Source organism: Ruditapes philippinarum, unplaced genomic scaffold (assembly GCF_026571515.1).
Source record: "Ruditapes philippinarum isolate M1 unplaced genomic scaffold, ASM2657151v2 ctg6741_1_1_1_1, whole genome shotgun sequence".
In the NCBI taxonomy this organism is placed as follows: Eukaryota; Metazoa; Mollusca; class Bivalvia; order Venerida; family Veneridae; genus Ruditapes; species Ruditapes philippinarum.
Window position 1 is genome coordinate 81130 of NW_026854819.1, and position 11626 is coordinate 92755.

At 31.6% G+C, this 11626-nt stretch overlaps 1 long non-coding RNA gene across 1 annotated transcript; it reads left to right on the forward strand.

Annotated features, from left to right (window-relative positions):
• The first annotated feature begins 5174 nt into the window (after positions 1-5174).
• Positions 5175-10924, forward strand: LOC132741168 (uncharacterized). Its single transcript, XR_009627250.1, has 3 exons — positions 5175-5329; positions 5989-6125; positions 10791-10924. It is a non-coding gene; the product is annotated as an uncharacterized LOC132741168 (long non-coding RNA).
• The last annotated feature ends 702 nt before the right edge of the window (positions 10925-11626 follow it).

The window sequence follows — 11626 nt, forward strand, 5'->3', positions numbered from 1 at the left end:
TAGTAACAAATATTTGAAATTGAAGTAGATCCCATAAGAAATGAAGAAGTTATAGTAGATTATAACGCTTTTTAACAGAATTTCTAGGTTCAAAAGGGAATAGTTTTAAAAGACTGTGTTCTCGAGTTATGGATCTTGTCATATATCATGCTGCTGATGATAAAGAACATAAATATGAAGTTTGAAGTTAATACCTTAATAAATTTAGAAATTATAGTAAAGATAAAATTACTAAGGAAAATTTCTAACTTCAATGGGAGATAATTCTGAAAATATTTGTGCTAGAGTTAAATACATTGTCACATATGAAGTGGTTGATAATAAGAAACATAATTTACATGAGTGATGATGTTTGAAGTTGACATCTTAATAAATAAATATGTTATAGGACTTTATTTTAGTTCAAGGGGAGATAATTCTGAAAAAAAAAATGTGCTAGAGTTAAATAAATTGTCACATATGAAGTGGTTGATAATAAAAAACAAGTTACATGAATGATGATGTTTGAAGTTGACACCTTAATAAAAAAATATGTTATAGAACATCTTTTAGTTAAAGGGAAGATAATTCTGAAAATATTTGTGCTAGAGTTAAATACATTGTCACATATGAAGTGGTTGATAATAAGAAACAAGTTATATGAATGATGATGTTTGAAGTTGATACCTTAATAAAAAGATCTGTTATAGAACATCTTTTAGTTAAAGGGAAGATAATTCTGAAAATATTGCTTCTAGAGCTATGACATTTGTCTCATCACATGTGGATGATGATAAGGAACACATACATGTATTTGAACTTTGAAGTTGATACCTTAAGAAATAAGAAAAAAAAACAAAGCTTTAATCGGAAATCTGGACACCGACGCCGGGATGAGGATAGCTCTCCATATCCTTCGTATAGTCGAGCTAAAAAAATAGGCTTTAAAGATATACTTCAGATTTCAAAACCATTTTCTTCTTTTTGTTTTTCCTTCCTTTAACAGTTATTTGAGATTGTTGAAGAAATATGTACAACCATTTAAATGCGAATATAATATCTTTCTACTTATTTTCTGTTTCTGATATATCTAAGCAGCTTTACTTTTCTAATTTTATTTAAAATCTTGAAGTATACAATTGTATTTCCTTCATGAAAGTAAACCCTGAAGCCGACTGATTATTGGTTCATTCCCGATTGGTGTTTTGAAAGAGAACCTTGTTTGGCCTCCTATAGTTAGAAAAACTGAGAAAGGCTATTTATAAAGTGTACTCAAAGTCAGCATCCGAGCCATTTTTGATTAAAGTCAAATCACCTCCCTCAGCCATTTTTCATGGTCGCTCTGATTTCTGAATATCAAAGGGAGTAAGAATAATCTGAAATATGTGAATAATGATCAGTACGGGAAAGCAACGTTCACAGCACACAACCCCCAAAATAATCAAAAGTTATGTCACAAAAGGGGGTATACAAAACGGACAGGGACAGACAACTGATTCATATAATGTGATACAGCAGCTCATTGTTTTACCTCGGGATTAAAGTTCCTTTATGGGCTTCTTTTGGATATTTTAGTGTTATGCCTTAAATAATATGCTAATAAAAGATATTTCATGCATTGATAATGGTATATCATTTAAATAATAACTGAATGTTCGTGTTTGTGTGGCTTGTTTTTTTACACAATATACTGTAATTCAACTAATTTGATTCATGATTCATGGAACGGCACTACTGTGTCAAATTGAAGGTTTCATGATAATCGCTGTATGAATACATTGCGGATGTCTCTAAATTCAAAGGGGGCGTGGACGGTAACTTGCACTTTCCAGTACCGTCCATAACAGGCTCAATTAAACCGAGGCTGCAACATTTTCAATTTTGTCGTGGTGGGCTTTCTTTAGGTATTCTGTATTATTCTATTTTATTTGAAACTCAAAGTAAGATGAATTGCCTTCCATGACAACTACGTTATATTATTATTTATAATACTGCATGTTTGAAACGTGGTTTCATTGCATAATCGTGACGTTTATATAGTTTTATATACACGGCTGCTGTCAAATTATAAAAAAGATCCATTTTGTCCCTCAAAAAGAAATTTGCTGTGTTATGAATTCCTTATAAAGATTCCTGTCAGGTTATATGGCCGTATTTTACGGTTGTTTACAAAGTAACATTAGTCTAGCGGCAAGGGTTATATATGCAAACAACCGTTTATGCCATATTATCTGTCAAAAATCTTTATAACTAATAAAATACGCTACATAATACTAGTACCTGCGATTTGGTAGACAGAAAAAAACACTGTGCACGTGTTTAAAATTAAAACAACAACAATAACACATAAATATATAATATAATATTTCAATGCAAGACATTTGGAGCATTTGTTCAAATATACAACTAAATCATGTACAATCGCTCTTACTTATGATACATTCACAATTACGCAGGGTTGTGTGATGGGGCTAAATTGACTGCGTCCCGCACTTAACCCCACGCTTTCAGCGCCCCGGGTCCCTTTTTTCTTCCCCTCCCCCAAGTGATTACAGAAGACAGTTTAATACTAGTCTAACGAACGATAATATTACATAAAAATGTACAATGTATATAAAAATGTTATATTATATTTCACTATCTATACTGTATGATAAAGATTAGAAGTTTTAATAGACCGTAGTGCGCTTAAATTTTTACAAAGTCAACAGAAATATCTATACATGTATTTAATCTGTGTGACGATATGTTTATAGCGTAAATTAAGAGGGATATGTTCTCCATGTCGAAATTTTTTCGAAAGATTATTTTTTAACGGTATGGTAGGTCATAATATAACAGACAGGTGTCAATCTTCAACCTTGAAAATTGATTAATAACTAATTTTAATGTTCAATTAATATTAATTTTACATGTTTTTCTTCAACAATTGCTATGCAGACCGACAAATGGCTTACATCTCCTTGAAATTTTGGTATGTTTGAAGAGAAAGTAGAAAATAGATAAAGATACATATATAGCAAGCATTTTACCGTATTTTAACTGAAATGAAGGAATATTGAAAGTCGGGATTAAGGAAGTGAGCTTCTGTGTGCCACTTCGCATTATATGGAGAAATTTTTATGAAAGTTAAAGAGTAAGAACATTAGACTTTTCAACTAAGAGACAACCCCATCATACACCACCTCTTGTACTCCCGTCAGAGAATCATTCCCGACCAAAACACAAAATCCTTAGCCAACTCATTCATTTAAGTCAACCGCACGAAATAATTTATAGTTCTACTTAAACTTCAGTCATAAAAATATTTTCAAAAATGTGTAACATGTATATAATACATAAGTTTAACACTACTGTACATGTATAAGTTTATCGCTACTATAGTACTGTGATACTGTACTTTTAATTTGATAAAATTGTATATAAATCAGATTTAAAGTATTTACAAAAAACTCCACCGAAGAAACTATTTCATACACGTGAAGGTCAAAGAAGCTTTTTTTAAATTTTAGTAAGTTCACTCCCTTTTTTGTAACGTTATCTTAGTTTGGCGTACTTTCTCTAACGTTATATATTGTCTATTATTTAAAAAAATGCATTTTGAAAAATGAATCAATGTTAAAAGATATAATCAAACATAAACAAACTTACTATTACATTGCTAAATTATCTTTTCTCTAGTTTTGCTTTCGAATTCACGCCCACATAGGTGGCGCACCACCAAATAACTGTCCTTTTATTTGAAAGAAAACCTCTTCAAAACTATCTCAAAATAATTTATCTATCTCAAAATAATGTACATTTGCGATAACAACATGTAAAATAAGATTTGTAAGAGTCGATTATACTATAAAATGTTTTGCTTATATGCAATCTTGCGGTCCTTTATATTTCTATGGTTTATTCTGTGAATCGTAAATTTTATTACAGAATATCATTCGTAACATACATCATTTTAGATCTTTCTTATAGAAGTCGTAAGATATGGTTCCAAATAGATAGAAAGTGTTTTGTTTTCTATTCATGTCCCGCTAAAGTTTTGATCAAGTTAATATCCCATTAAGTCTTGAGATCTAAGCTGAAAGGGATTAAACACTTTCAGTAGTTTAAAAACATGACATTCAAATAAAAATAGTAAATATTCCAGTTTAAAAATAGTTTTAAGTTGTGTTGAAATATTATGTTCTTTTCCTCGGTCACTAAAATTTGTATCATTAACCCTAAAAGCTGTATAAATGTTTGCCTTAATAGTATCAAGACTATATTTAGTTGCATATAGAGTACATTCTATTTCTAATATATTATAGTACTGTATAAGTGGATATTGTTGCGTCACAAAAAGTTTGCGAATGTTAAAATGTGGAATTTTTTCCTTCGAAATATTTGCGAAAATATGATATATTGAATTTTTAATACTGATTTTGTGATATTTTTAATTAAGCAGGTACATGTTAAGAATATGTCGTTATTGTAATCGTTATATTGATTAATTTAACACATTTATTATTTCTATAATTGTATAAAATATACATTGTTAGTTTGATAGAGGACCTGATCACACAATTCTTTGTCATATTATGAAACATTCTTTTGTTATACAAATAACTATGTTATCAACACATATAATATTTTATTAAGATTTGCGTTTTGTTAAGACCAAACTTATACAAACAAGCACTGAAAAATTAATCTCATTACCTGATTAGTCAAATTCATCTATGTAAGAACGAGTTTTTAATTGATTGAAAAAAACTTGCCCAAAAAAGGTTTTCGTGATCAATTACTTGCGAATGATTTCAATTCGCAAAGATCGCAAATATTTCCACGTCGCAAAATTAACAACTTATACAGTAGTTCTTTAAGGTTGCCTATTGTAAAGCATGTACAGTATTATGACTCTGGGCTAAAAAGAGAGTGAAAAAGATATCGTATTTCTTTAAACGTCTTTGAAGTTATGTTAATTTATTTTTAGATAGATTTCTTCCAAGCTTAGCATTTTTATACATATTTTATTTGGTTTTACATCCACAGTTATATTTGTTTATTTTTTTGTCTTTCCAAGGGGAAACAACATTCCAGTGTGACACATGTTGTGAGTAGTTTCATCTGAATAATATACTGAAACGTCACATTAAGTCTCGTCATAACGTTGCCAAGGGCAACAAAGAGTTAATAGTGACAATAAGACGGGCGTCACATAGATTTCCAGTCATTGTGAAAGCTGAGAATGAACATCAGGAAGATTTATTAGAGATTTTGGAGGGAAATGAAGTCGAAGGAGGACAAAATGAGCTACGTGTAGATGTAATACAACAAGAAAATGTTGGGCAACAACAAGTTTACCTTATAGGTAAACAATATGTTATGCTTCTTGTAGTTTAAAGGTAGTGTTAGGTAAGTTAGGTCTTATGTTGCTGGGTTAATTAGTAGCTTTGTATCATGAAGTATATCAACATATGTATGAGGCACACAGCGTCACAGTGGCCATATTTGTTCCCAGTTATATATACTCAATGTATGTAAAAGTCATTCTCTAGATATGTCTTATGTTGTTGAACATCTTTTGTAACAAGAAATAATAAAATCCTTCAATGGATGTAGAAGATAAGCTCCTGACAAAATGTTCACCACAATAAGACTTGAATGTTATAGCATAATCGAGGTCCTTTATATATGTAAGGGACCGCCACCGTGGTCAAGGGGTTAGAGTAGATGACTTCTAATCCAGTTACCTCTCTGGCGTGGGTTCGATCCCTGGGAGATGGGTTGGAAGTTTAGCACAGAGGAAGGTAGTCTAGTACTGTTGTAACTCTCCAGGAACGATGGTTAGGAAACTACCCGCCTATATGACTGAAATACTGTTGGGAAAAGGCGTAAAAAGAAACAAACAAACAAAAATATAGGTAAGGTCAAGGTTACTGATAATTGGGGTCAACTGAAGTGTTATTTACGTCACGTCACAATAAAAATGAACACATTATAATAACTAAATCTTCATGTGTTTTGTAGGCTTAGGACAAGGAGGGGAGGCAGCTTATTTACAGGAAACACAAGTGATTGAAGGTCCTGATGGCACAAGATATATTATAGCAGGATCAGGCGAGGAACTACAAGTTATTGAGTCTTCTAACTTACAAGTTACTGAGGTAAAAGTATTTCTTTTTCATACACATTATTTTAAGATAATACTACATTTGTCAGTTACTATAAACACTTAAGATCTAATGAGCAAAAATTAGTTTCAACCCTAAAACCAAGACTTGATTTATGCAAAAAATCTCTATCATACTCAAGAGTTTGGAACTCTCTCCCAATAAATGTAAGAAATTCCACCAAGTTACAGTCAAAAATAATAATCTGAAATGGAGCTTCTGAGGTGGAAAACACAGTTCAGTTAAAAGGTTACACATGGCCAATAAAGTAAATTTTATATTCTAAATGTTCACATTCATATTTTCTTATAACAGATTTTTCAGTAACTTGTTTTTGTATGCTGTATAACAATTTGTAAATCTTTTGTTGTTTAAGAAAAACAACACTGTTTGTTACTGAACATATTTGATATAGGCTCATAGGGAAGAATGGGCTTGACTTAAGGTGACAACGGAGTCAATTATCACTGAAAATACCTAAAATGAGATGTTTTGCTTAGTAGATTTATCAACCTTTTCTGAACACATTCGTGATTTTATTTTGGAAGCAGTTAGTCCAAAAAATGTGTTTTTAAACGTTTTAAAACGGCATCTGTACCATTTTTATCTGCTATTCGCGTAACCTGTCAATTATCGATAACGCTCCGCCCCCTGTTGAGGCATCAATCAGGGAAATCGGTAGTTCCATATATCCGCGAATTACCGGTCCATACTGGTACATACTACTCGTATTTCATGTATCGTACAAATACCGTACATCTTTTATGAATATCGTCTACTTTTTTATAAAATAAGAAATTGTCGGCCAATGTACGTAACATAATGTATGAAACATAATTAATTAAGCATAGCGGCAAATCGCACGACCACGGGGTTGATTAAAAATATAGTTGCTAAAATATCCATAATGTGTGAAAATAATTTGTCTGTCCTGTTAATCTGATAGATATTACATTGAGTTTATGGACTTTTATACGGATTCAACGGCTTGCTTTACATTCAACCTCGTTTTCTAACACTGTCAAGTAAAACAACAACAAAAACGGACAACATTTTTTATGTGAACGCCTATATGACTTGTGGTAAGGTGTCCCTGACAAATTTCTAAACCATTTTAGATTGTACGAGGATAAGGATGATTATTTCTTTATGAATCAATAAAAAAAGATATTAATATATATTATCATTGAATGCTTTGAATAAATTGTTCGCCAGTAAATCCAACACAGTTCTAATAAACCTGGGACAAAGTATGTAATTTAATGTATACCCCAGTAGAAACTGGATATCTATACCGTGCATAGATGATTTTCATGATAATAGAAGTCAAGAAGGTCAGATCATAATGATCGAGTGATACCTTTTATTTCTATTAAAATATGTGAAGCATTTATATCAATTTGGAGGAAAAAATATATAATATCCCGTTCTTATTTGTACATCTACCCTGGGATATACGCTTGTCGTATGTCCCAGATCTACCATGGCCTTTAAAATACCATCAGAAGCTCAGTTTTTTGTTATTTTAATTTATATTTTAACGGAATTCCATACACGAATACACAGACAGAGTGACACTGGTATAATATAATAATAATGCTGATGATAATAAACTTCAAAAGTGAAACAATAAAATACCCCGCTAGCGGTGCGCAAATACGTTCCATTTTCCCCCACCGAGTGCCTCAAATTTTACCGAAAGTCACGTGACATATTCGACCGATACCAGACGGACAGTAAATCACGTTAAGATTTGAAGAAATTTCTGTTATAAACTGATACAAGAAAAGCATTGATGCAAAGCATCAAAGGGCGTCCAAGCAAGAAATGCAGAAAGTGAAGATGAACTAGTAGACATATGATGACAAGATATTCTTATAAACTTTTCAATGGTTAATTTGTTTTTACCAGAATGAACGGACGAAAGACATTGTTCATTATGAACTTTGATTGGCATGCTAGAGAATAGAATATGACTTGTTATTTCTTTATGATCGTGATTATTAATAGCAACGGATATACATGTATAACAGCATTTATAATCCATATGTGAAACGCATGATCAACACCACACTTGTGGAATTGTCTCTTATTATGCAATCGCTATTAGCGAAGACCCCCTCTTAAGGGATCTGTTCACACTTAATAAAATATGACACTGGTAATATTACCATGTTGATCATGCTGAGCATAATTGTTTATTATACAATAATTGTAATATCTATTTTAATATAATACATACAGATTTAATGAATATTGTTTTCCTCCCTTTTTTGTGTTTTATGTGCTATTTTAATACTGAGTTTTTACGTTTACTACTCTTTTTTTATCAAAATTGTAAAATGTTTTAAGAATTCAATTGTCATATTGACCGACGATTATAAGTCAAAACTTAACTGGAAAAAGTCAGTAAATTATGCTTAATCTTTCAATAAATTAAATAAAATATTTCAAAGTTGATAGTGTCATATTAATACCATAAAATGTACATTTTTCTCAATTATTGCACATATTTATTGTTTTTATCTCATATAGATAAAATGAAACATGCTATTGTTGTTGTTGTTTTTTTTTCGAATTGTATGTTTATGTGTAATAATAATCAATAAATTTGAGAGTTGAGTGACAAACATTCATTTTGGAAAAAAGCTTATTTATCTGTAAAATATTTGTTCTGTTCTGTAACGATAGCAAACATCTACTCCAAAACCTGGAGAGACCGGACAATAAACGTGTGATACTATTCGCCGGTCACTAGTAAATCCCGGTCAAAATAGACCGGGAGAAACCGGGAACTACCGATAGGAGTACATCCCTCTATAAATAGATTTTCGGAATGTTTAGGTCATCAACTCATCATACCATAATAACCCGCTTTGTACTACAAAATGATAAATAAAAAAAACGAAGAGACGGAGAAGGTTATTTCATGTATTGCGAAATTCTCCTTGTAAATATCGAGACATTTTTTTAATCAAGCACCCTCATACCGATCGGAATGATCGGCTTTTATTATGACCGACTAAAAGGCTCGAGAAGTTGCTGTCGCCCATTCACAAAATCTGATTTCATTCCATAAGGGCGCCGCGCATCGGCGCGGACGCCAATTAATCAGCAACTTTTTAATTGGTCAGATGTCACTGGGTCATAAAATGTTGTTAGAGTATGTACCGCAACCTGTGACCCTCTCTGGTGCGATATTTGTGTATTATGCAATTATTTAGCATGATACGTAGGGGTCCGAGAGAGAACAGCCGATTTATGACACTTCGTTTGATGCGGATCGGACTAACTTTGAATTGGCATAACTTTTTTAATAATCAAGCAATTAACATGCGGTTTAAAGCACATGAAAGGGAATTCATTTACGGAGGGAACCGTGTCAGGGATTTTTGTTTGTTCAATCAGCGACTTAATTATCTTTAATTACGTAATATGTATGGTGAAAAAAGTCGCATAAATTGTTTGACGTTACGTAATATTTTTTTGAGAAAAGATAGAAAAAATTTGAGTCACGGTTCCCCAGATATTATAAGTATGTTTATTTTCCAAAAAGTTGATTACAAAAAAATAAAAAATGACTTTGATATGATGATTTAAAAATTTAGGATTTTTATTAAAAATCAATCATTTACAAAGGCATTTTTTTCAAATATGTTATTTTTTTATGATGATCAGCGACATTTAATGCACAAAGATTAAATAAATAACAATTATTACTAAAATAAGTTGGTTTAAATGACATTTATGTGAGTACCACGGAAAGTGTCTGTTGTCACCTTAATGTAATATATGTGTCTTGAAATACATGTAAAGTCATTATTTTTTCTACTAATACTTGCTTTTGTATGCTGTATAACAATTTGTAAATCTTTTGTTGTTTAAGAAAAACACTGTTTGTTACTGAACATATTTAATATAGGCTCATAGGGAAGACTGGGCTTGACTAAATGTAATGTGTCATTATTTTCTCTTCTACTTCCACTATTATTATCATTATTATGTTCATTATTATTATTATTATTATTTTCATTATTATTATTATTATTATTATTATTATTATTGTTATATCTACTAAAGTTCTAGTATGTTATATGAAATGGTCATAGAAAAGGTCACGCTTGGTGATTAAAGGTCAACATTTTGTCTGTTGGAGGGAATATTTTGTGTCTCGTCCAAAATTTTTTTCATCGTCCAAGGGATTTTAAAATGCTAGGTACAGATGTTCACAATAAAGAGACGGTAAGTTATTGATAAGACACAACACATGGATCCCAACCTTCAAGGTCAAGGTCACACTTTGGGGTCAAACCTAAACACGGTCTGTTATAGAATATATTTTGTGTCCAGTTCATAACTTGTTCATCAGTCAAGGGATTTTGTAAAAACTTAGCACAAATAAATATTTACAATAATAAGATGATGTGTCATGCATAACACCTGGACCCTTACCTCAAAGGTCAAGGTCACATTTTGCAGGGTATGATGCCAAGTAAGCGTCAAGCAAACAAAATGTCATTGGTGAATCGCCCACATACCTTGATTGATGAAAAAATTACAGACAAGAAATATACCCTGTTTACCATACAAACAACATTTATTTAACATGCTCAAAAGGGTGAGATTGACGTTACAAACAACATTTTATTATATTTGTAGCATGTTCAGGAGGGTGAGATTGTAGAGGGAGGAGTTATACAGCAGATACAACAAGTGGAACATATTAAGGATTCTAGAAGTGGAAATATTTTGATCATTAACGATGGTGTAGAACAGACATAAAGTACATTGGCAAACATGGCGAGTGAAGCTTCAGTGGTTAAATTAGATTAGAATTCTATCAATTAATATGGTTATTTTTTGACAAGTTTTAGCTGGTTATTTGTTAGAAAACATGTTGATATTTTTTATTGAATAATAAATCTTATATCATTTACTTTAAAAGAAGAGAACAAACATAAAGAGATTGCCTACACATCCATTGGTAGAGAAAATTCATGTTTTTGTGGCGCCTTGAAAAAGTCGACATATAGGGTTACTTTTGTTGGTGGCAGTGTCGCGGCGTTCCCATAGTCTTGCTTCTTACATGCTTCGTCCAATGACCTGAAGAGCAGTGCATAAGAATCGGTACTTTGCACTTCTTATTTTTTGGGATATTGCCCTTTGATAATTTTCATACTTTATAATTGTCCGGGACATTTCAAATTCTCCTAAAGTATAAATAGCTATGGACATGAAACTTCATAGGATAATAGATCTCATTTAGAAGAAGTGCAGTGCTTTAAAGCCAGTACTCTGTACTTCATGATTTTCGAGTTATTGCCATTTGTTGATTTTAATACTTTATTTTTGTCCAGGCCAATTCTCCTACACTTTAAAAGCTATTGACTTGAAACTTCATAGGATGATGGATTTCATTGAGAAGAAAGCAGTGCACAAGAACTTATACTCTGCACTTAATGATGTTTGAGTTATTGCCCATTCATTTTCTTACT